Raw genomic sequence first — 27679 nt, forward strand, 5'->3', positions numbered from 1 at the left:
TGACATTCTGACTTGCTAATATTTGACTTTCAATACAATATTGATGCGTTTGATGTCTGTTACAAGGAGGTATAGAGTCCAAGTTGTACTGTAGTTGCCTTTCAGATGGCAATTTCTCTGTATACTTCATATAACTACTGTGTGATAAGGCTGACTTGTTGTCTAATGACAAATATTGCAACAGTTACACAAGTCACTGGGTCTATAATTCCTGGATGTTTAGGAAGAGGTTAGATCCACATCTGCCAAGGTGACTTGCAGTATTTTTCATGATACCAATGCCGGTTGTGTTTTGACATAATGACACTAATACTGGTCACATTCCACCTAATCCACAAGGTGCCTGCATTCCTTGTGGCCAGTATTCAGCCCACTGCTCCTCAGCAGGTGATGTTGGTCTGGTCATGAATTAGTCAAGATCCTGCCATCTGGATTTCAGATGGTACACTATGGCACTCTGCCTTGTTGCGCTGTCTTGCATGCATATTATGTATTCATGTGTGCAAGGCTTGATATTGTAACACATATTCTGCGCAATTCCACATACTCACCAACCTTGCCACGCTGCAGGAATGTACTTGTCATGTATTTTATATTTGTGGATACTCATTTGATTTGACTGGAAACACATTTGGCTTCATCTTTGTGGACAGTGGAAACTGTATACCAATTCTCAGGGGATGTGCCTGTCACACTAGGTAGGTTGCTAGCACTGACACTCACCACAGTTGATAATTGTCAGAGTTGAGTACCCGCATAGTATAACACGTCCTGTGAGTCAGGGATGCACACTTGTACATGTACATGCCTCCACTGCCCCTGTTGTGCCAGTGCTACACAGAGATGTAACCCAGAACATACATTGCCTCTCATGTGATTACAACACCATTAATATGTGTGACCATATTCAATGGACTGACATTGCTGGGAACTATTGAGGGCTATAGGTCAAGCTGCATCCCACATGGTAGTAGTGCTAGTATTGGTGACATATCTACCCAGGCTTGCAACATAGGTGGGTATATCAACCTCAGTCTCCAATCATCGCTGACTCTGCCCTTTTGTTTTAGGTAGACATTCCGGACTCCTTTCTATGCAATGTCTCCCCATTCAGACACAGTGGCAGTTCAACCTACTGAGCCAGCACTTGCAATGCACTGCACAACCAAGGGCCGACCAGGGCCACCCCTCATTGGTTTCAACACATATGGTTCTCTGGTGTGCATCACTTGCATTAACCCTGATCAAGTCAGATTTAGTACATGATGTGAGTTCTGGTGGTCCCTACCATGGCAACTGACACCTGGTGGTCTTATCCCACACATCAAGACAGATGAGTACTATGTATCTACATGCCAGATAATGTACACATGGCTTTTGGCATGTTCCTATGGGTTTAAACTTCACATGACCCACAACTGACTCCCCTCGCAGGTGAGCTGTTTCTCCTCTGACAAGCCCATGCCATTTGTTTGCTTTACAGTGCAGATTTGGGTGCATGGGCCCAAGTAACACACAAAAGTCAAAGACAAAATTAACTGTATTTGGCTAATTAAAGCCATAAAAGTACAATGACAAAAAAGAAACGGAAAAAAAAAACTGGACATTCTACAAACATTATAGTACATGGATAGATAGTCCATAGTAAATTGTGGTCCCACTGTTTTAACAGCCATAAACACACATATAAAATACATGAAAAAAGAATAAAACCATAGAACAATGGATAATGATCATACAATCCTACTCAAGACAAAATTCATGGCCTGCAGCCCCCTTGGGGAAGAATAAGATGCACAGCATCATGTAATGTGACAGTTTATAAAACAATTAAAACACACATCATAAAAGCCATAACAGAACATAAATAAGAGATCATTCTCCATAAGTTAATTAGACCTGAGATTACAGAATAGAATTTGCCCCACATACACTTGCTCATATTTAAAATTAAAGAATAGGAAAAAATTCATATTGAACAAAACTACAACATACAAAGAATAAGAATATGTTTTTTTTTAATTACATAGCATGATTAGGAACAGTATCTGCAGGCTGACTTAAGGGCAACCTATGCCTATGTCTAATTGCCCCGATTAGTAAACTGGCTACCCCAAAACAGACTATAGGTGACGCAAGCGTTTGTAAGTAGACCAACGCGGGCCTAACCTGTACAAAATTGCAACTTCTAAGCAAAGGGAGGATAAACTTTTTGCGCAGTAGATGGTAATGTGTGCAAAAAAACATTATATAAAGAGTGTCTTGATCCGAGAAGTTGTCTCAGGGGAAGGGATTTATTGTGCCCTCTTTAAAATAGCCTTTAGGGAAGGCAAGTAGCCAAGGAACCATTTTCAATCTAAATCTTATCAAGACAAAAAGATGGTTGGTTTATTTATATAGGATAGATATGGTTGTATATGTTGGCCCAAGCTCAATGTGACAAATCTTCACACCATCTGTTTTTTCAGTACATTCTCCTCCCTTAATCCTTTTCATCTATCTAGAAACTGCTGCATAACGTCTCTAATGGCCGGTTTACCCAATGCTATGGGACTCAAGAATAAGTCAGGGCAGCCAAGAATTTCCATCTGATCCTTAATATATTTCATCCAAGGAATCTCGAACACCTTTTCTAAGGTAAGACAATCTTTTATGATCAGTTGATTTAAGTTTGGGGTCGGTTGGGCCCAGATTCTCAGCAAATGTAATAGAGCACAGTCACAATCTGATCAGAAATAAAACCTGCTCCCAGTTCCTCATGTATGTTAAAAATTGGGGTTGATGCAGGGAGCGAGAGTAGTTTACGCATAAAATTGTTCTCGGCCCCTTGAATTTCCTTCACATCTGTATAATCCCAAATATCACTACCGTTAAGTCGCCATGGGAATACCCTTAGCATTATAAATCTTCATAAGTGGGGGGAGCGGTTTTGATCATATTATTTTTGCAATGTCTAGGGTAGCCCCTCATGCTCTAGCTAACACATTCTTTTTATGAGCACGCTGAGTGCACTAAGAGCGTTGATCATCAAAAAGAACCCCTAAATAGGGAAAAGCGGGAACTTTTACTAACTCCCTTGCAATAGAATTTGGCCTTCGCTGCCCCCCTAGAGCCTATGGTCATGGCATGCGATTTTTTTGAACGAGTAATTAAGTACAACAACTCCATAACATCTATAAAACAGTTTAATAAAAGCAATTGCAGTCCCCTTGAAGTTCTAGCCAATAAAACTGCGTCATCGGCATACAAGAGCGCGGGAATCATTTTGTTACTGGCTCCAGGTATATCTTTACAAAAGGAAGCCGGAAAATCCCCTAATTTGTTGATATAGAGGGTGAACAGCAAGGGGGCCAATATGCATCCCTGCCGAACCCCTCTCTCTACTGCCCAAGAATCAGTCAGGCTGCCGTCTTCATTAAAGCATTCCACCAATTTTTTGTTTACGTGGATGGCAGCCAAAAAGGAAATCAGGTCAGCATCTAGCCCTATATCTCAAAGAATAAGCCACAGCTTTAACAAGGTCAAAGGCCGAGGTTAAATCCATAAAGGCTAGGTGGAGATCCCCGCGCTTTGCGACTGTGTACTTTCCTATCACCAAGTGGAGATTAAGGCATTGGTCCAGAGTACTCTTCCCCTGCCTGAAAACATATTGGAGATCGTAGACTATACTTGCTTGATCAAGCCACCCTGTTAGACGTGCCAACACAACTTTCCCCATGAATTTGGCCGCAGAATCAAGGAGTGAAATGGGCCTGTAAAAAGCCAGATCACCCCTTGACCCCTTTTTGAAAATTGGTAAGATAACAGCCTTTGCCCATGATGGGGGAATGCCAGACACACAAGCTGCATTAAAAACATGAGTTAAGATCTTGGCCCAAAGCTTGGGATCTGCTTTGCAAAGATCTGCCAGTACTCCATCGGGACCTGGAGCTTCCCCCCGAGAGTTGAAGTAATCGCTTTTTTAACTTCATCTGTTGTAAAAACAAGAGGGTAGCCTACTAGACCATGAACGGGTTTCTCTGTGGAAACCCCAAAAGGTCGTATTGCTATACATTTTTCCAAAATGTTGCACCCACATCTCTGCCGAAACTAAAGAATCTTTGCTGGAGTTTGGTGTGTCGTAAAACAAAGGAATGTTTACAACAGACCAGAATCTAGAACTGTTGACCAGCATGCTGACTTGGCTAAGCTCCTCCCATGCCATGTCCCTTAATTGCCTTTTCCTACTTTCTACGGCAAGTTTATAGGCCTTCCTTACATTTTTGAGCCGTGATGCCACCCATGGCTTTTGCTTAAGCTCCTGCATTATTCCTTATGAGTGGTCATACAGGTTTCGTCAAACCATTTTTTAAATTTTGGGCACCTTGGTCTACTGGCTATAGTTAAGTGTGAGACGACCTGCTTTACAACTAAGTAAAAAGCATTTAAAATGGATCTTGGTTCGAATCCTGGTCTGAGCAGATCCTAAACTGGCCGCATTTGGTGAACAAACTATCAATAAAACTTTCAGGAGTAATCCTTTCCCACCTCAGTCTTCGGGCTTGATCTTTAGTAGCGATATTAGCATTAGTAAGTTGAGTCATGATCCTTCCCTTATCGACAGTTATATTAAGGTCCAATATTAGTGGGTTATGATCACTAAGACAGTTTTTGTTACACTTAGTCTAGCTATTACCGTCAACAACAGAGATGATACCAAAATATGATCAATTTGACAGCCATGACCAACATAGGTAGGTACAGGAGCAGTCCTATCCGATTGTTCAAGGCAGATTAAGTTATGAGCTGATAAGAGACTTTCTAAAAAAATACCAGACGAGGTATGTTCAAAATGGTTTGGCCCCTCTGGGCCACATTCTTCCTCCACCCTGGCTGAACAGTTAATGGGGCAAGTATGAACATTAAAATCTCCCAGGACTAGTATGTCATTGTGTGCTTCTGAGCTATCTCCATAGTTTTCCAAGAAGGCCATAAGAGCCCTAAAATGGTCTGTCTCCTGAGTTCTAGTGGAAGAAGTGTAGACATTAACCACTAGGAGGGTTAGTAGATTATTCCCTGTTAATTCTACTGCTAACATATGAGGAGAGCAGGAATCAATCAGTCTTGCATTGTAAAAAAAGCTTAACCGCTTCGCTGCTGATGACGAGCTCAGCTCGTCATCAGCCACGGTAGTCGTTTGCGGAAGACGAGCTGAGCTCGTCCCGTAACGCAGCTTTTTGCAAATTGCCGCACACAGCGGGAAAAGCCGCCGCAGCGATGCGGTTAAGGTTGATCATCCCCATTGCTCTGCCCATGCTGGAGAGTATAGCAAATTTACAAAAGGATATAAACCCATCCAGGTAAAAATGGTCATTAGACTCCCATGTTTCCTGTAGGGCTATAATGTGATGTGTAGCAAGAAAACGTTCCCAAGAGACATCGCCCTTTTTTGCCTTTTGACCGGCAATATTCCAAGTTAAAACTTTCATTATGTCATCATCACTTACAATCGGCATGGAGCCGGGTTTTACTATATTAGCTGAAGTAGCCTGAGATTGTTGACTCAAGGAGCATGGAATGAAGAAAATCGGCAAACTGACCATGGGAACAAGAATTCCTTTGTCCGCTGTTTCAGAAAAGCTATCTAAAGTAACAAATGCTACATCAGGGAGAGGTAGTCAGTCTTGGGCATCCATAACAGAAAGGGCCTAAAACCTATTAAATAATGAAATAGGGAAAACAACCGACGACGGGAATCTTAAAGAAGGCTTATAGAAATATCCCAATGGCAAGGTCCAGATACAGGTAGAATTCTAAAAACAGGTATCATGGGCCCTTAATATCGATTTAACAACCAATGGGTTACAGAAATTGATAACCACACAATCTCCATCGATATTCTTTGGGCATTGTCCCACCCACCAAATTCTGCAAACCATAATGATGGTATTACTTATAGGGACCCTAAACCCTTTGTGTTTGGATAACCAGTCTACAGTTTTGTTACGCAGCTGAGTCCAAGATTCGGGTTGGTCTGGCCTAAGAGGGGGCACACCAGCCAAGACCAAGGCGTATGGGCATGCTGCTGGGGGTAAGTCTAGAACATCTCCAGAGCCCTTAACAATCAGGGGATTTATCACATTGGGACCATCCCTACAGTTATTACTGTCTCCAGTACTAGTGTTGACCTGGGCAATGGGCTATAGTCTCGAAGATCTCGCAAACTGGGACAGTGTCTGATCAGAAGGATTAAAAGAATTAACCATCCCACCTGTCCCCAATCCTCCCGGGCCTGAGTTTATGATATTCCCCCAGGGACTAGATGCCACAGGTAATGATCGAAATGTGCCAAGAGCCCTAATACACATACTAGTTTTGCCTGCCAGATGGCCAAATTCCCTGCTGTTACCCGCCACAAACCTGTTCACTTCAGGTATTGCCGGGGCCATAGGTACTTCGCCTGCCCCCCGCACTGCACATTGACACCCACTTGCCTCCTGATTAGATGACACATTGCTAAAGTTTTGAAGGAGCAGCAGTTTCTCCTCAATCGCCCTTAGTTTACATAACAGAGGCGCTAGGAGAGCAGTTATTAGAGTATCTAAGCGTTTCCAATGATCAGGGTCACTCCTAATGTCAGCCATAGTATAGAGATCAATATTTGAGGAATGGGCCATACCACCGGCAGCTTCTAGGATCTGATGCTCATGTGGCCCTGTCTCTTGGTGCGTAGATTTAAGTTTATGCTTAATCCTCTGTGCAACGCTTCCCCTTGTGCATTTCGCAGGCGGCTCACCATTGCCTCCTACCAAAGATTTAACGGAACATGCTTTCCCTTACAGCTCTTTTAGATCTGGTAGCAGGGTCACCTTGGGCTGAACAGGTCATAGTTAAGGTATGGACTAGGGATGAAACCAGGGTTGCAGGTGGACCTATTTTCTCAGAGGAAAGATTAACTATTGAGTCCTGAGCTTGACTCTTTGCCGTATTTTGGGCAAGATCCAGAATATTTAAGTGGACCACCTCCAGTACCCCGATATAGCAGCTGAATTGTCAACTAGCTTCCCGTCAGAACTTGTAACAGGGATATCAAAGCTTAGACGTTTTTGCGGTGAGCCCAAGGGAGATTTTGCAATGATTATACCTCCTAAAGATGACCTTTTTTGTCTTGAAAAAGTGTCCAAAGAGAATCGTTTTTCAGTCAAGGCTGACTCAGCCCGAGACAAGAACACATCCAATGTTCCCACAACCCCACTTCCCTCTGCTCCTATAGCCTTATGTTTGGTCGTCATGATCTGTGCCTGGGAATTTATATAGCACAAGGTTATCTGGAGTCAAGCGTATTAGTAGAAACATTTTTTAACCTTATGTGGCAGCTGATGATCGAATTGCATCGGACGACCAAAAGGGGTGGCCAAGCCCTGCCTCCTTCTGTCTCGGATGGGCTCAGAAGGGCCCGCCATTGGCCCGCACGTGTCCCGCACCGCGGGAGCCTTGGCCCCCTTTTAAAAGCTTCCTGGTGCGTGCAAGGCGGTGCGTGGCGTGCGCGTTGCTAGGTATGAGGGGGATGTAGTCCCCGGATCGTTAGCAGCGATGTGGCCCAACAACAAACAGTGTCCCCTGCTCTCCGGTGTTCCAGCTCCTCAGTAGGTGATGATATGGGCAAAATAGCAGCAATAGACGGGCGTCCCACGCCGCGGGATCCCGGGCCCCCTTTTAAACGCCTCCTGGCACATGCAAGGAGGTGCATGGCGTGAACGCCGCTAGGTATGATGGCTGATGAGGTCCCCGGGTCATTAGCAGCAATGTGGCCCAAAAACAAACAGTGTCCCCGGTTCTCCAGTTCTCCAGCTCCTCAGCTGGTGATGATATGGGCAAAATAGCAGCAATAGAAGGGTGCCCCATGCTGCGGGAGCCCTGGCCCTCTTTTAAATGCCTCCTGGTGCTTGCAAAGCGGTGCGCGGCGTGCACGCCACTAGGTATGATGGGGATGTAGTCCCTGGGTCGTTAGCAGCGATGTGGTCCAACAACAAACAGTGTCGCCGGTTCTCCGGTGCTCCAGCTTCTCAACAGGTAAAGATATGGGCAAAACAGCAGCAATTGAGGGGCGTCCCATGCTGCAGGAGCCCTGGTCCTCTTTTAAACACCTCCTGGCGTGTGCAAGGCGGTGCGTGGCGTGCGCACCTCTAGGTATGATGGGGATGTAGTCCCCGGGTCGTTAGCAGCGATGAGGCCCAACAACAAAGAGTGACCTCGGTTCTCCGGTGCTCCAGCTCCTCAGCAGGTGATGATATGGGCAAAATAGCAGCAATTGACACACAGTTTTGGTGCATGGTGCTCTGCATTGTCGCCATCAGGTTGTTTAGGGTGCAAGTGTCAATGCATGATGTACTGTTTCAGTCCAGGGGACATATACATTTATATGTAGCTGGCACCACTGGTGCATCTTTTTCGTCACTTACCAGTGAGCAGGTAGACACATATCTATAAGGCCAAACAAAGACACTTTGCATGGCTTTTTATGACGTTGTATATATAAAGTAAGGCAAGGTGGCGTAATTTGCTGCATTGCAATATTCTGCATCACGGGGGTACCATGTGTATAACAGGTGGGTTTTCCCATGCACCACTCATGGGTTTTGATGCATTTCCAGATTTACAAGGACATGTACATCTGCAAATGCATCAAAAGCCTATGTCTCCCTGGGGTAGAAGTTAGTAACAGTTGTTTTTGTGAAGGAGAAGGAAGGTGCCCCTTCCTGCAAAATACAGCCTGATTTTGAAACAGACACACACTTACACTTGCACCATTGAGCAAGGATGCCTGAGTTGGCGCTAGGCAGCCATTTGTGCACCAGGGCAGTGTAATAGGAAAGGAATGCACCATATCTCATAGATATTCCTACCCTTTTCTTTTGACAAAATACAGTACAGTGAATTGACGTGCAATGCTGCTCTGCGTCACATTGTACTGCATTAGCCCCTCATTTTTAGAATCAATTACACATGCCATTATACAAGGTGACTGATGCTGTTGTTCACCCTTGGAATGGAGAAACATAACAGAGCTGGGCAATATGTAACTGGGCAGTGTGAGTGATATTACTGAGACATTTGAAGGGACATGATCCAAATTCCTGCCTTTTGCAGTGCACACCACACGGTGGAGCACCTGGACATAGCTGGGTGCACTTCACAACATGACCTTTGTGCCCACTGTTATTATTTACCTTGCTGCTGTGATTGTTCCTTGTGTGCTGCACTATCGTATCCTGGTACTCCAGCAGCAATTAATTTGGGAAGACAGCTGACACTCGCTCATCCAAGTCATCCAGCTCCCCTTGGGGCGCTGGGTTCCCTCCTCTGGTCTGCATTGCTGCCTTTAGGTTTTTGGTCGGATTCTCCTTCGACCGGCACTTATAATCATGCCAGCACTTCTTGCAGTCAGTGGCAGTCCTCATCGCTTGCCATACACTGTTGATCTTTTCCATGATGCACTGCCAAATAGTCTTTCCTTTCTAGTGGCATTTTGGTGGAGACAAAGAGCTGATGTTGGCGCTTGGTCACAATTTCTCCACTAATCTGCCTCAAAACAACTAGAAATTAACAACCTGAAAAATCGGCGCAGGAGAGAAAAAGGAAAAAAAATCATAAAAAAATACAGGATAAAAACTGGATCGACAACCAATTAGCAGCAAAACATAATAACCAACGTGCTTACTGGAATATAATTGCCAAAGAAACAGGCACGAAAAAATCACTGGGAAACTTATCTGACCAATCTATATAAATTAAATAAAAGACCAGAAAATATGAACAGAGTGGCAAGTACTCCTGGAACAAAATACTTTAGAAAATGGAGCCCCATCTGTTCTCTCATTGAATTATATATAAAAAAGGCGAAAACGTCTTGAGCAATAGGACCTGACCAAATTCCAATTAAGGTCCTCCAGACCAACACTAAAGAATGGAGCAATTTCATAGCTCTCCTCTTTCCACATATCTTTGTCACACAGGAAATTCCAAAATCGTGGAAGGGGACTATTGTAACCCCTAATACATAAGAAAGGCTCTAGGTTTCTTCCCGGCAACTATAGGCAGATAGTTCTCCTGGATGCAACAGGAAAGATTTTTGCAGCATCAGTACTAGATCATCTTAAAGACTAGGCTTTCTCATCAAGTCTAATTCCTTTATATCAAGCAGGGGTTAGACCTAAACACTCAGTCATTGACAACATTGCAGTTCTGCAAACAATAATCAATAAATATGTAACCTTAAAATCTGAGGTAGTTTATGAAGCATTTATCAATTTCACGATCGCATTCGACAGAGGTGATAGAAGAACGCTCTGGAGAAAGCTTCATCAAATGGGAATTTTGGACAAACTACTTCACGTAATTACATCACTTTACTCCGAAACTTGGTGCCAAGTCCAAATGGGTAAGGAAAAGGGTCTCACAAGCCCCAAACGACCTCAGACAAGGATGCCTTCTTGCTCCCTTACTGTTTTCCTTGTATCTTAGTGATCTGCCAGAAAGCTTCAAACTAGTCTGTAACTTCCCACCTAAAATTGCACTTCATAAAATCCACACTGTGATGTATGCAGATGATGTAGTCATCCTAGATTTAACACCATTTGGTCTGCAAAGAAATCTGCAAGCACTCAATGAATACCCAGAAGAGAATCACTCAATACCGAATATCTCAAAAACAATAATAGTACCTTTTTCGGGAAGGAAAAGGTATACCATCTCTAAATTGACTATAGGGGCAAACTGTTGGAAGTGACAAATGAATACATCTAATTAGGGAGAATTTTTTCTAAATCACTGCAAAACTCGCTTCATATTCAGAATCTGAGCCGAAAAGTCAACGTTCATGTGGGGGTACTTTTACGATTATATGCCTTGAACGGTCAAAGGAATTTTTCCTCTCTGCTTCAGGTATACAGTGCTAAGATTCCACCAGTACTATCATATGCTCTTGAATACATCCCTCATAGTCAATGAAAATATCTGGACCTTGAAGAAGGGAAAGTCTTACGGAAAATAACGAAGATGTCCCAAGCAGTTCCGGTACAGGCTCTCCGCCTTGAACTTTTACTAGTCAGCTCTTTTGCAAGAGGAATAAGCAATATTATCAGATGGGCCTATAACCTAACCCCTACAGAACAAGGATTGCTACGAGCCCTATTAAAAATAGAGACTTTCGAACAAGGATCGCTGAAATATGTATTTTGTAAGAACGTCGCAATTGGTTTTAAATTATCAAATGTAAATATAAATATGTTGCAATCTTGGACTCCTGCCCGGTTGAAGCTCTTTTTAAAACATTTGACACCAAAGTTAAGCTTTGATCTCGACATTCAGCATTGTGCCAAATTGACAATATACAAAAAACATGCTGAAACAATTGAATATAGGAAAATACAGCAGCATATTTATTTTAACTTAAAGCACGGTGTCAGGTGCTCGATCTTATTACTTCGGCGCGGGATACTCCCATTAAAATCTCTTACCCTCAAGTGGCTCCAAAAGGAAAAAGAAAAAAACAGTACTTGTTGTAACCTATGTAATGGCGGGGAGCAAGATTTGGATTACATGTTGTTTATCTGCCCAAATGTGACAGTTGTTGAAGCAAGAAAAAGGTTTATTCAACCCATCAGAACAAAATGTAAAGTTAACTCATCTCAAACATTGATATCGCTTTGTCAGGTACCGCCAAATGAATTTATTTAAATTTTAAAAATCTTTTCTAACTTTGTATTAGAATGACAACCTTTATTATTTTACTGCAAAATCTTTAAAGGAACATTTTATGTATCAAATATTTGTTGTTCTCTTTCGAGAACTAAATAAAATAAAATTAAAATAAACTTGACATTTGAAACTTGGTGCTTGGTCCCGTCCGTGATCAAGATATCATTCTCCTCCTCACTGAAGTTGTATTCCTTCTTTCTCTTTCCCGCGACTTTTGCCTGGACATCCTGGCTGGTGCTGGGGTTGTTGCCCTTGCTTCTGCTGCCTTCTTTCTGCTCCATGGCTACCTTCTGTAGAGTGTGCAATTTTTTTCCTCTGATACATCAGTTTTTGTACTTTTTGACACATTCCGTACTAAAAAGTAACATAGTGCAGATTTGCAGCACATTTTCTTGTCCTATAACTCAACACTATGTCACATTTGCAGCCAGCAGAAGAGTCAGCTTTTGTTACAACATGGCATACATGGATAGATAAGTTTTGGAGAGGTTTATCCTAAGCTCATGTCTCAATCTAACGCCTAACTCTAGCGTGGTGTAAATCAATGTTTTAGTCAGAAAATTTCCATTTTCTTTTAGATAAGTTATATGTATATTTGTGTACTTAAATATGACTATTTCAACATTTGGAGCAGTTAAACAGTTTTGTTAAAGTGAATGCTGTATTTATGCAGAAGTCCCTGTCTTTATTTTTAGTCCTGTTAAAGATATATTATGCCTCAAATTACTTAGAACCTATTGCTGCCATCACACTTTCAACTCTTTGTTTACTGAATTAACTTCTCAAGCTTCTTCTACTTCAGCCTGCTTCTCAGGAAACACCATAAAGTCAACAGCTCCTGTACCAACAAAATGGAGTTCAGGAGTGTCTTACGTTTTTCTTGAATACAAAATGTTAGTGCCCTAATTATTCATCAGGACCCTATTGTAACTATATTGTTGATTACATGGGAGTTAACTAACAGACTATTGCTGGTGTTCGAACTACATTTCACCCTGTATATCAGAATGTTTTACTGAAACGAATGTGGAATGTGGAAAATATTTAAGAACTCATAGCAAATGTGCCCTCATTTCAGCTCTCTAGAGCACCAGCCATAATTATATGACAAATGTAACACTCTCATTTTGTTCATTTCTCAAGGAAATGCTTTAGGTGTTATAGCTTTGATTCTATCAAGATAGCACTTGTGTGACACTTTTGTCATAAAAGCATAATGTTAGCACTGCATGTGTTCATTTGAACACTGTGGGAAGCAGTAGTAGAATATTAGGAAATTAACGAACAGATTGCTGCTGATGGGAGTACATCTTTTAGTTAAATATGCTCTCATGTGAGCTTCCTGAGCACCTTCCATAACCTCTAGGAGAAAATCATTAAAAGCATTGTTTCTTGAATACCCACAGGGATAACATAATTCGTAAAAAATGAGTACAATATCACTCATAAATTGCATATATTGTTACTGAAATCCGTTACCAGCCTTAATATGTGCTCCTTTTTGTGACCAATAAAATTTGGCATTCACTGCAATGCATTTCAATGGGTACTATGTTCTTAATCTTCTAATGACTACCACTACATGGTATACATGCTGGCTCCAGCCTATCATGGGGGGAGCTTTAGCCCCCATAAATATATTTATTTAAGTTAATTTGCATAGCATAGACCATTTCTTGAGTTTTGTATCTGAGTTGACAAAATATTGAGTTTTCAATATTGTTTTAACTTAATATCATCAGAAGAATACTGTGATGTCAAAGATATCATCAGCAGTAACATCATAGGTAAAATAAAAACAATCGTATTGTTTCTAATATTGTCAAAATATCCATGAATAAAATGATGAGAATATTTTATGGAAAATACATTATTTATTGTATTATATTATTTTAACAGTGGGATGTAGTGTATTTTGGGGAAGAGTGGAGAGACTTTTAAAAATACATGAAAACTAGAAATTGAATTTTTATATTTTGGTGCATAAGTATGAAAAGTGAATGTTAACATCCTTACTAATTAATTTTAATGAAGTATAATTTTTTTTAATTATCTTGTTAACATCTTTATATTAGATTTTAAAGTAGAAATATTATCTATAAGTATTTATAATTGAGTATTTAAAATATACATTTTTATTTCTTTTTTATTTTAAATTTAGAAAATATATCTGATGTTGTTTGTTGATGTAAATATTCTACTTTATATAGTTAAATAAACCCCAACATAAATGTGACTGTTTTAAAATGTACATTTTAAAATATTTTATATTAAATTGATAATCAAAAGTAAAGGTACATTATAATACATTATAATTTATTTTTGGTGAAATTATGATTGATTTGATATTCCAAAATAAAATGTAAATGCATTATAGCTTAGAAAAATATAACTTAAAAAAAACTATTTACTGGTTTATACCATGTTTCATGTTTATGAACTATAACATATTTCATAATGTTGTGTACTTTACAATAGTTATAGCAATTTTAACCCCTTTCCCAATGTAGGATATGTAGTGAGAATAGTTAGTGTTACTCTTTTAATGTCCACTACCTTCCCAAATGTAGCTTGATTGGGAGTGGAAATAGTTAATCCCACCTCTTTAATGACCTACATCTTTCCCAATGTATCTTAATTTGGAGTGGGTATAGTAAGTCTCACACCTTTAATGTTCAGCATCTTCCCCAGTGTGTCATAGTTTTGAGTGAGAATAGTAAGCGGCTTACTTACAAGCTAATTGCGCTGCCAGTGCATCACTTTTTTTGTCACATTGGCAGCGCAGATCCATTATATATGAGGCCACGCAAAGTCACTTTGCATGGCTTTTCATGGCCTTATAGATATGGAGTAAGGCAAAGCAGCGCAAGTCATTACGTTGTCTTAATGTAACGATTAAAAAGAGATTATGCAGAGATTTTATAACGCAGTCCTTAAGCATTTGACATTAGGGAGGTAGAGAGAATGAAAGAATACAATGACATACCCACACTGAATATTTACCTAGAATGGTGTGAAGACCAACCCTGGCCACGGGTCAGTGAAAGGATAGAACCCCAAAGTGCAAGTCAAACAGTAAAGAACAAGTGCAGACCGGAATCAGGACAGGTGCAAGCCAAATTGTATCAGGACACGACCACCTCAGGCTAAGACCGGCACCCACAGCTAAGGCACAACGCCTGCGTCACACCCTCTCTGCAGCTAACAGCCAAAACCCCAATTGGGTTATCAAACTCCTTCCCAGAACCCTGATTGGGCTATCGAACTCCTCCCCAGAACACCAATTTGGTTATCGAATCTTCTGACAGAGTGCTCCGCCAGCACCTCTGCTCTCGATCGCCTATTGAGTGCGTTGGGTCAGTGACAGGTAAGCTATTCAGACAAGTCAGACAAATTAACTAACTAAGCCTACTCTAGTTATACTATTTTCCAGGGCAGTGCACCACCCCCCAATGTTGCAAGTGTAAGTATCCCCAATTTTGATTGGACAAAAGGATGAGGAGAGGTCATCACACCATACCAAAATTAAACTTTTATGATCAATATTAATATTAGCGTTCCCGCCCATCAATTTTTCTTCCCATGCACTTTTCTTCCACCCGGCAGAGAATGAATCAACATTAGTACAATTGTTTTCAGTATTCAGAGTCCAGATTCCTCTCTTGGGGTTAAGAGTTCAAGTTCCCAGGAACATCACTGGTAGGAGAGTAGCTGGCATAAGTTCAATGCCACTGACTTGAGTTTTCTTGCAATCTTTGTACATGCACGGACTGGATTTCAAAATGGAGTCACAGCACATCCCAGGCCCAAAATATGAGCTAATAGCAAAGTAGAAAAGAAACAGTTTTAGAACAAAGAATAAATGAATGTTCTGTATACCATTTATCTCTACTCTATTCCCATTACTTTATTTAACTATTGCATTAGAGATTAGGCAGAACGAACAGCTTAGCAAAAGCAGCGTTGCAAGCTTCTTGCACGTTAGGACACAGAACAGCCATCTTAGTTCTAATGCGCAGAAGCAAAAGATTCCCACCAAAGCAGAGAATACATCATGTCATGTGAGTGTGACAGACGCATGCGCAGTAAGAAATCCTGCGTAGCAGCAGCCATTTTAATGCAAGCGGATTATGGTTAGTAAAAGCACATTGTCAAGCTTCCCCTAGATGCTAAATATGTCGTTTGGTGCAATATTAATATGACAAAACATGTTAGTTAGTACATTACCATTATTTAGAGAGGGCTGAGTCCAAGCAAGTCGCTTTACATGTGAATCCTTGCTCCATCAGCATGTTCACCCATAAAATAGGTAACACATGAATTGTCACTTTACATTACAAAATATGCTTGTAACCACTCACATTCAAGTGTCACTCGCTATGTCACACATAAGTAGGTCTCTGTATACATATAAGTAGATTATGCCCACTGCAATGTAATACTTAGCCATATTTCTAAGCCTGGGCGGAGAACTACGCTCCGTTCGTGAATTTTCGGCAACTTCGCACTTCGCGGTGAGCGCGAAGCTTTCGCCTACTTCGCAATCTACAGCGTAGCGTAGTAGTTTTTTTTCTCGCGCGCTCAATAGCATTCCCGCGTGCGCGGTAATGACTTAGCGTGGTTCTGCGTTCGCTTTCTCGCTTTTCTCTCCCGGCCGCGTACGCTACGATGTTTGGAATCCGGCCGCACAATCCAACCCGACTGTGAGAACGTGATAACGTCATTCGGACGCGCGAACACATCATTAGGACGCGCGATCTTCCTTACAGTGCTATGTAGGTAAGATCGCGTTTTCGAACACGCAGAAACCGCAATCTGGCACAGAATATCTCTCGAGCATGTTAACATTTTCTCAAAAATTTTCATTTAACCCCTCAGATTGTGATTTGACTGTATTATTTTGGGCTAGGAGTCCTCTTTTTGTTTCTACTCTTTTTTTCAAGAGAAAGGAAGTGCCCCTGAGTCTCCAACTTCCTGTTCCTGTCCACCAGGCTCCTCCCAGTGCTTTGTCCATGTGGTGTTCACTTTCATTTAGAATTGGAGCTGGAAGGATCACTCTTTGTGTTTGTCTTCTGCATCATAGCATTTAATTGGATTTATTGAGGAATTTGGGATTTGAACTTTTCTTTCACAAGTAAGTTTGAGAATTGGTGTACTGTAAATGTTTTTTTGGTTTGGTTTTTATTTTAACTACAGTTTTCTGTGCTTCTCAATCTTTCCTAAAAATTATTATTGAGGGAGGCCTGTACTGTTTTGGTAAGTTTGCACAGCGCTACAACGCGACCTTACAGTTTTTGTCTTCTTCGCGCGCTCCAAGCTTGTGGCCTACTGTGCCAGTAGGTAGGCCCAAGGGTACTACTAGAGTCCTCCTCATCATGGGTGCATGAAAGTTGTTCAACTGTTATAGGGGTGTTGAAGTTGTAAGTGTAACATCATGTAGGTCATGGATGGCTTTGGATTCATTAGCAAAATGTGTTTTTGGTGTTGAATTGCAGGTTTTGGGTGTGTGTTGAATAATATGGCTTTTTCCTGCGCACTAGGTAACCCTAGAATTCAGCTCGCGTAGTTTTGGTAAGTTTGCACAGTGCTACAACGCGACCTTACCGTTTTTGTCATCTTCGCGCGCTCAATGTGTGTGCTCGGGCGCGCGATCACAATGTTTTGTTCAGTTCGCGCCGCCAAACACGCCGAATTTGCATTCTCGCGAGCAATATCTCTCGAGTTGCCTAAAACGTTCCCGAAAATGTAGATGCTGTTCATTTTGCTAAAAGAAACTCCTCAGGTTGTCATTTGCTTGTAGTTTTTGGAGCATGGACCACTTACTGTTTCTGTCCTCTATGTACCTTGTTGTTTGAGGGTGGCCTGACCATGTGGGCAGCTTGGTGGTGGCCATTTTGTCAAGCCAAGCATAGTCCTTTTGCCATAGGAATTTATTGTCTGTCTTCTCTTTCTTTTTATGTTTTTGGGGGTGGCCAGGCCATGTGGGGGCGGCCATTTTAATTCCTGGTACTAGTAGCAGCCTCTGTGTTTTTGCCATAGGCCTCCAAGCTTGTGACCTACTGTGCCAGGAGGTAGGCCCAAGGGTACTACTACAGTCCTCCTCATCATGGGTGCATGAAATTTGTTCAAGTGTTATAGGGGTGTTTAAGTTATAAGTGTAACATCATGTGGGTCATGGATGGCTTTGGATTAATTAGCAAAATGTGTTTTTGGTGTTGAATTGCAGGTTTTGGGTGTGTGTTGAATAATATGGCTTTTTCCTGCGCACTAGGTAACCCTAAAATTCAGCTCGCGTAGTTTTGGTAAGGTTGCACAGTGCTACAACGCGACCTTACAGTTTTTGTCATCTTCGCGCGCTCAATGTGCGTGCTCGGGCGCGTGATCACAACGTTTTGTTCAGTTCGCGCCGCCAAACACGCCGAATTTGCATTCTTGCGAGCAATATCTCTTGAGTTGCCTAAAAAGTTCCCGAAAATGTAGATGCTGTTCATTTTGCTAAAAGAAACTCCTCAGGTTGTCATTTGCTTGTAGTTTTTGGAGCATGGACCACTTACTGTTTCTGTCCTCTATGCACCTTGTTGTTTGAGGGTGGCCTGACCATGTGGGCGGCTTGGTGGCGGCCATTTTGTCAAGCCAAGCATTGTCCTTTTGCCATAGGAATATATTGTCTGTCTTCTCTTTCTTTTTATGTTTTTGGGGGTGGCCAGGCCATGTGGGGGCAGCCAATTTAATTCCTGGTACTAGTAGCAGCCTCTGTGTTTTTGCCATAGGCCTCCAAGCTTGTGGCCTACTGTGCCAGTAGGTAGGCCCAAGGGTACTACTACAGTCCTCCTCATCATGGGTGCATGAAGTTTGTTCAAGTGTTATAGGGGTGTTTAAGTTGTAAGTGTAACATCATGTGGGTCATGGATGGCTTTGGATTAATTAGCAAAATGTGTTTTTGGTGTTGAATTGCAGGTTTTGGGTGTGTGTTGAGTAATATGGCTTTTTCCTGCGCATTAGGCAACCCTAAAATTCAGCTCGCGTAGTTTTGGTAAGTTTGCACAGTGCTACAACGCGACCTTACAGTTTTTGTCATCTTCGCGCGCTCAATGTGCGTGCTCGGGCGCGCGACCTTGACGTTTTGTTCAGTTCGCGCTGCCGAACACGCCGAATTTGCATTCTCGCGAGCAATATCTCTTGAGTTGCCTAAAACGTTCCCGAAAATGTAGATGCTGGTCATTTTGCTAAAAGAAACTCCTCAGGTTGTCATTTGCTTGTAGTTTTTGTAGCATGGAACACTTACTGTTTCTGTCCTCTTTGTACCTTGTTGTTTGAGGGTGGCCTGACCATGTGGGCGGCTTGGTGGCGGCCATTTTGTCAAGCCAAGCATTGTCCTTTTGCCATAGGAATGTATTCTCTTTCTTTTTATGTTTTTGGGGGTGGCACTGGCCAGGCCATATGGGGGCGGCCATTTTGTGTGACCTTCCATCCTGGTTTAGTTTTTTTGCCGCAGGCCTACAAAGTTTTGTGATTTTTTTCTGCCAGTAGGCCTAGAGTTCCAGAGATAGTCAGCGGGGATGCTTGATGTAGCGGTTTCCATTGTGTCTGTTGAATTTAACATCATTTAGGGCATGGGTGGCAATGCATTGAATTTTCAAATGTGGTGTTTGGAGTGTAGTTAACTGTTTGGGGGAAAACTCCAAATGCCTTTGTTGTTTGTGTTGTTGTGTAACTTTCAAACCTTGTAGCCAGGGGGATTTTCTTTTTTGCATTAAGCTGTGATGTAGGCATCCTCCTTTTTCTGGCCATATAGAGAGGGATAAAGGCCTGGTTGAGTTTATTTTTTTCTGGCCTTTACCCATGTACCTGTGATGAGTGCCCATGTGGAGCTGTGGTGGTAGTAGTAGTGTGCTGTTTTGTTTTTGACAAATTGGCCTGTGTCTTGCCATTGTTCCTGTTGGCTTACTACTGTTGACATCCCCATTGCTATCTGCTGCAGGTCACTGATGTTGCATCCATCCAAAATGATGCACAAATTATGGATAAACAAGTTCCACTTCCACTACATTTGCATTTTAATTCTTTGCTATTCTTACTCTTACTGGATGTACTAATACTTCTAGTTGTAATTAAAGCTAAAAAAAATCCATATTCGAATGATGTTGTTCTGCCTTCTTTGCTTGTAGGTGCACAAAAGACTGAAGAGGAGGTGCCTGTCATCATTCATCGCCTGTTCTACTGCCAGACGGACGTCCTTCTGTACTACGTCACGTGTGGTGTGAGTGACTAACCTGACCAGACTTCATTCTCAGCAACTTGTGCAACTGAGTACTGCTGCTGACATCTGAAGAAGATGGGCCCAAAGAAAGCAGGTACCAGGTCCTCCAAGACCAAGAAAGTTGCAGAGAAGAAGGAAGAACAGAAGAAGGAAGTGACACTTAAGTCTAGTGTTGGCCCGAAAACCTTTTTTGGGAGAAAAAAAAGTACGCCTGCAGCAGCAGTGACCGAGGTCCAAGCTGGGGCCAGCACCTCCGCATCAGTGGGCCCAAGGCACCACCCCAGGCCCAAGCAGATGAGTGGGGAAGAGGTAGCCAGACTAATGGTGGAAAGCAGTGATACTGAGCCTGACCTGAACTTTTCTCAATCTCAAAGTAGTACGAATTCTACGCAAGAGGGAACACAGCAGAAAAGTGGTGAACAACAACCAGCGCCCACAATAGTAGATGTTCAACAACCACCGCCTGCAATAGTAGATGCTGAACGAAAAGAACAACCACAACCACCACCTGTAATAGTAGTTGTTCCACAACCACCGCCCGCAATAGTAGATGTTCAACAAAAACAACTACCACAACCACCGCCTGCAATAGTTTTTCAAGAACCACCACCGGCAATAGTAGTTGTTGTTCCTCCCGAAGTCGGGGCAGTTCAGGAAATTGAGCCTGATGCAGAGCAAGAAGAGGCAGCCCCTCATGCAGGAGATCTATTGTTTTCCAAATCCCCACCAAGGAAAAGGAGGGTTAGTCCATCGAGTTCTTCGCCAAGCATCCCTTCTGATAATCTTGACCTCAATTGGGAGCCAGAACAATCTGAGCTTGAGAGGGAGAGACATCCCAAGAAGACCAGGCTAGGGAAAAGGAAGGTTCCAGGAAGCCTACCACTTATGGAGTGCGATGTTCAGCAGCCGTATAATGATGGTGATGATGAGTCAGACCCAGTCATCACAAGCATTACTCCTGGCCCTGCGGACATGGAGACCAACATTTTAACCCTATCAAGAATGGCTGCGACTAGGGATGTAGTAGCATGCATACCACCAACACAGGCCACACCAAAACTACCTCCAGCTTCCATTTTTACATTTGCACAAAGCCGGCAGCGTCCTACATCCAGCACAAGTTCCACCTCAGCAGAAGTAGGTAGTGGTACTACTGCACAGCCACATAGTGAAGTTCACCACACAACCTCCAGTTCATCCGGCATTGGAAGTGGCACTTCTAGCAGGAGACAAAAGTTAAGCTCCCCAGTGTGGGACTTCTTTACAGTAAGCACAAACAAGGACAACATTGCTATATGCTCCATTTGTCATTCCTCTGTTAGTCGTAGTAAGCTTGGTACAAACTATGGTAACGGAGGCCAAATGACCCATATGAAAAAACACCACCCAATCAAGTGGGAGGACCACCTACGTATCATAAAAGCAGGAACCATTATTGTTGGTGGGGAAGCAGTAGAAGGTCCACGGGTAACTGGACAGGAAGAAGAGGGAGACATTCTATCTGGTAGTGGTATACTAAGTACCCCTGTCCCACTCCCCAGCACTGCAGTGGTAGAACCCAGATCCTCCGGATCAGCAACATCTCTGTGGCACCAGAGTAAGACTAGTACTAGTAACCCGGAGACACCAAGGAGTACAGGTGCGAAGTCTGCGACACAAAGTACTTCATCGGGCATATCTGAAAGAAATACCAAGCAGCGTACCATTCTTAGCATGTTTAGGCAGGAGGGAAAGTACGAGCGCAACCACCCAATAGCACGTTTGTACAATGCTAAGCTTGCTAAAATGTTAGCTCTGGACCTTCTCCCTTTTTCTTTTGTTGAAGGGATGGGTTTCCTGGAATTTGTGACAACCCTCTGCCCATAATGGAATGTTCCCAGCCGCTACTATTTTGCCAGAGTTGCTGTTCCAGCACTACACCACAATGTGCTGGAATTGCTTGGAAAAGCCTTGCAGCAGAGTGCTGTGCGTAGTATCCACCTGACAACAGACATGTGGAGCAGTTGCCAAGCCACAGATTACATGTGCATCACTGCACACTGGATCTCTTTTTCAGGTGTTAGAGACAAGATATCTACAGGCATTGACACTACTGAGATTTTTAATGATACTCGCAAACATGCTACTATAGCCATGTTTGGTATGGAGCAATCGCATACTGCTGCAAACATTTTGGATGAGTTCAACAGCAAGGTCTTTGAATGGCTGCAACCAAGAGGCCTCAATATTGGTTTTGTTGCCACCGACAATGGCAGTAATGTAGTTAAGGCCATGGAAGATGGCCGCTATTTCAGGGTCCCGTGTTTGGCACACTGCATTAACATTGTGGTTCAAGACTTTCTGAAAAGTGAAAGCAAGGTCAGCAACTTACTGACCATTTGCAGAAGAATCTGCATGCATTTCAATCATTCTTTTAAAGCCCGGAAGCAGCTACGGGTCATTCAACGTGAGTGTAACATGCCAGTCAAAGCACTCATCCAGGAGGTACCAACACGTTGGAACTCTACGTATTACATGCTCGAACGGCTGTTTGAGCAGTACATACCACTTAATGCTTATGTCATGACAAGAAGATCAGGGGATCATACTGTTAAAGCCATGACCGTTGAGATGTGACAATGGGACCTCATTAAATGCCTGACTGAGATGCTACTCCCTTTTGAGGTCTTCACACGTGCAGTCAGCAGGGAGGACTGTACTATGAGCCAAGCAATCCCATTGTTGTACATGCTTGAGCAAGAGCTGAAGGAGGTGTCTGAAACATACGAAGGTGTGGAAGGAAAACGTGAAGCATGTAATTTTCCGAAGTCCTTAGCAAGCCGCTTATCTGAGAATACAAGGATTCAAAATAAGATTTTGTCACATCAACATTACATTACTGCCAAAATTTTGGATCCACAGTACAAAGTATTTGTGAACAGTAATGCAGTAATTCCTTTTTCAGAAGAGGATGTTTCCAAGTACAAAACTGTAATAGCCAAGGAAGCCACTGATTTAGAAAACGAACGGCTCTCAATTAGAGGCCTGCCATTGCCAGCCCAGGACAGTGCAAGTACTACTGAGCATCCTACAGAGTCAAGTTCTTCTTCACAGCATGCGAGCAGTGCCTTTGCCTCCCAGCAGTCACCAACACAAACAATAACAGCAACCGCACCAACAGGATCTGATTAATCAGACACAAGCAAAAAAATAGCTGCTTGGTTTCTACATAAAGGGATGGGGAAGTCCGTTGCTGTCGCAAAGCAAAAAGAGGACGAGCAAATCAGAGCACCAATGAACATTGAGCGGATGGTCCAGACCTATCTGGATGACACAACAGAGGTGTTCATGGAGCAAAGCCCATTGGTGTATTGGTATAGGACAAGAAGCCAATGGCCAGTGCTCAGCAGGCTGGCGATAAAGTATCTAGCTTGTCCTGTTGCAAGTGTCTCTTCTGAGTGTGTGTTCAGTGCTGCTGGTGCCATTGTGACTGTGAGAAGGACCAGTCTCTCGCCCAAAAGCGTGGAGAGGTTAACCATGCTAAAAATGAATCAGCACTTGATACCACCAGACTACAAAGTCCGTGAATCAGAGCTGGAAGAGGAGAGCGAGTCGGAAGAAATAAGTAGTGAGTTACAGGACCTACTTCTGTCAGAAGAACCACCAGGGTTTGAGGACGAGCTCCTCTTCCCTGACAACTAGGCTTGGAAATTGTTACATTCTCCCTTCCTTTATTTCTCCCTTCCTTATTTGTGTGTATCTGTCTTTCTGACTCAAACTTGAAAACCAACACCATCTTCCTTTCTCTTTTAAGTACCTATTGGAGTTGCACATCTGAGCATTTACTGTGCACTTCACTCATCAGAGTCCTGCTCCATCTTCCTGACTCACCCTAAATAAATTTTCATCTTGCCATACTTTGGATGGATATAGATAATAGTGCCTGAATAATGTAGCCTCTAACAGTCCCTCCATAACAAGTGAAACGTACGTGACTACAGCCATCTTCTGTTTTGTTTACAATCTGAAATGCACCACTGTCTTAAGGCTACACCTCTGTCTGCAGGCATACACAACTCTTCAATGTCAGAACTTGAACAGGGCTCCAAAATTAAAGTAAACTCGTCATCACTTTCAGAAGGCTCTGCTGCATCTGTGATCTCACACCCACAAAGAAGAGAAAGACAGGTATATGAAATAAATGATGCCATACATTGCATTGGCTGCTTGCTGACTCAGAGCAAATGTGCATGAAGTAGAAGTATACTAGTAGTTTTAAAGTGCTTGTGTCTCAAGAGATGGTCAATGTTTCCATGTTGTTTAATATTATGTATCCAATTGTACTCCTACTACTGCAGGTGCAGTCTGGACTTAATCGTAGTCACTCACTACAGGCTTAGTTGCTGTTTTTGGTCTGTTGGAGAACACGTACCCGTGCCACACCGGATGATGATGACCACCATACCATCTTTGCACGCTGTCAGTCACTTTGATCAGAGATGATTGATGGAATATGTTCAGGAAGTGGAAGACAAGGTAAACACACAACCAATCAACAAGTAGCACAGGAGACCTAGGATACATGTGTGTGCAGTGGTGGAATGGAATAGTGGTATGATTGACTGACATTGGCGCATTGATTTACATTAAACACTTGTTTTGGAAATACTAGGTTAATGTATATGCCTTTTGTCTGAAACTCTGAAAAATGTAGGTTAATGGAGATTGGGCCACAGACTCATGTCCCGGTGTTGTGGTGTGGCCCGATAACTGTTCCTTGCTGGCTCCTATCTTGTTGTTCTTTTCGATGACTGCTGTGCAACGAGAAGAGTAGAGTTAATCAATGTATCAAGCAGCCTCAGTCTGAAAATCCTCTCGCTCGCGTGTCTTGTCTTTTCTGCACTACACCGTAATTGATTTTTATGTTTTCATTCTGTTAACTTATTTTGTAATACCCCATTTCTTCTTTCATCAACACTTACCGGCCGGCCTTTCACCCAGCGCTATTATACGTGGAGCAACAATTCACACTTACCTTACCAATCCTCCTCATCATCATCCTGCTAGAGGCACCCAAGAATGATATCATCAATCAATCAGTCACAACAGTTTCCATGTAAGGGAGGAAAAAATTAATGACGAGATACAACTACACATTTGGCCCCTGGATAATACATTAACTTTAGTATCATTTTCATATTTTTCTTTGATTCCTTTTTCCTCTTCATTTATTTTACGCTTGTACTTGGTAATTGATTGTTCACTTAAACTATCTAAATTTTGTTTGCTAGCTTTCAGGCCGCTACATCAGGTATTACGGTTTCTTAGAGGGCATACAGCCTAGGCAAAAGTCATATCATATCATAAGAAGTACTTCCTTTGAATTGTGTAGTAGTAGTTAAGTAATTACCACTTATTATTAATTCAAGTTAATAATAAACCTTCATCGTGCATCCATTTCCCTGTTCTTAATTGACTTTACATTTATTGGGGAATTGTGGATCAGCAATCATCGTCTTCATTGTTTTGCTTTTGTTCTCTCCATGCGTACTGTTTTTCTTTGTCAAACCTTTCCCCAAGCCCCCGTTCCCATCTATTCATCAAACCCTAACCCTCTTCCCCCGGGCTGTGTGGTTTTATTGAGGTGTGATGTTACTACATTAAATCTACACCAACAATTGATCACACGCTTGCTGGGGCAGATGTGGTGAAACCATCAAACCAACACTAATAAAATCAAATGTCAACGAGGCAGGGCGAGGATCTTCTTCTGCTTGCCCAACCAAGCTCACTTTATGTAATAGTGTACAAGGCAATTAATTTCCCAAAGTGACCCAACGAATAAATGTAAATCATTGCTGGCATTGTTTGAATTTAATTTTAGAGCATTTACGTTTACGATTTGTATTGTGTTTTAATGACTCCAACGCAACTACAGTTATCTTCTTCTACTTTTTCAGTCCCCGACACCATTGATTTCTTTGAGTTCGTTTAGCAGTTGCAATATTGTTTGTATTTTTTGTCCGTATTATGTACTGTAATTTTCTACTTCTCTCACATTCTTTCTCAGGCAAATGACTGTCTCTTTGTTTTTGTTTTCCAATGCTACTGCCAGTGTCTAGTCTACTACAACCACGGCATATCCTCCGTTGTCTTTAGAAACCATGCAGCCCTTGCGGTGCCAAACGTAATCATCATCAATCACAGGTAAGAAGAAAAGTTTGCTGGGAGGTATAATGGAGGAGAGGCTGGTAGTACTATAGGACAAATATAACTGAGTGAGGGGCACAGCATCTATCTGTTTGCATGTTACACATGTGGTCAATTAATATAGTATTTCAATCAAACACTGGCCGCTGCCCTGCATGTAGAGTAAACCTTGTGACGTACAACAGTAACCCCACCACAAAACAACATCAAATCATATGTGTAAGTTGAAAATAAATAACATTTATTCATGTATAAAAATAAATATCCTCCTATCCCACCCCTATCCCCACCCTAACCCCATCCAATGTCCAAGTCCAAAGAATGTCCCACAAAAATAACCCCAACACCCAATTCCCACCCACCAACAAAAGTATTAACCCCTTCCAGGCTCATGACGAGCTGGGCTCGTCATGGTGTAGCCTCCTCGCACACTGATGACGAGCCTAGCTCGTCATGAAGAAGGGGCTTTTAGAAATCTCAGCACAGGAGGAGAATTCAACTAGCGCGGATGTGGTTAAAAAAGGGGCAAATTAACAGGGTCCGGGTCCATTACAGTTGGCGGGCTTTAAGGAGTTTGTCCACAATGATTTTTACACGCTCCAATAATTGGTCCTCCAGCTTGGCTACCCGGAGGAGAAGTTTTTGCCGAAATGCACAGCACCTACATTTGCATCCATGCTGCTGTGTGGGGGTGACAGATGTTCAATGCTGGCGGTGAGCGGCTGCCTGGCCGCGGCGCCGTACTCCTGCAGGTGGAGCCTTGCTGGGGCCAGACGCATTGGAAGAGGCAGCAGCTGCTGCCGCCGCCTCTTCCTTCTCCTCCTCAGCCTCAGCCACCATCTTGCAGTACTCCTCCACAATGGCCTGCAGTTTCCTTTGCCGGGCCCTGGCTGCCAACTCCTTCCGCGATGGTTTTGAGGAAGGAGTATGAGTATCTATAAAAAAAGAAACAGAATTGTAACAAACTCTTCATCATAATTAATTCAACAGTACATTGTGGCATAGTAGCACTACCAAGCGCAGTACATACAATTGGTGTCAACTTTTAGTATCTATGTAACCTGTCCTCCTGCTTCCCCTGCCTGTAGCATGTGTTGAAGTTTTTTCAGCCAATTATACTTGCCCTAGTACTGGGTGGCCTTGAGTACAAATAAGAACAAAAGTCTTTTTTGTCTCTCCTTTTATTTTTTCAAAGTAAGACTCTGCTTCCAGTGTCAGTCTTCACCTATGATGAATACAAATAAACTTAGGGGGCATCCACCCATTAAAAGTAAATGTCTTATCATTCTTTATTATCGGCTTAGCTGGTTTCACTTTCACCAGCAACCACCCATGCGTCCACTCCTTCCTTGCCTTGGGTTTCATTGACACAAACTCCGCTCATGATTCTTGCTATCCACTGTATCCATGCACCCATATTCTTTTGCCCAACCAGGCCTGCATTTTCTTTGACCTTCCAGTTCTACCCATCCTTTAACAACCCATGCATCT

This window comes from Lissotriton vulgaris, chromosome 1_1, assembly GCF_964263255.1.
Source record: "Lissotriton vulgaris chromosome 1_1, aLisVul1.2, whole genome shotgun sequence".
NCBI classification, from domain to species: Eukaryota; Metazoa; Chordata; class Amphibia; order Caudata; family Salamandridae; genus Lissotriton; species Lissotriton vulgaris.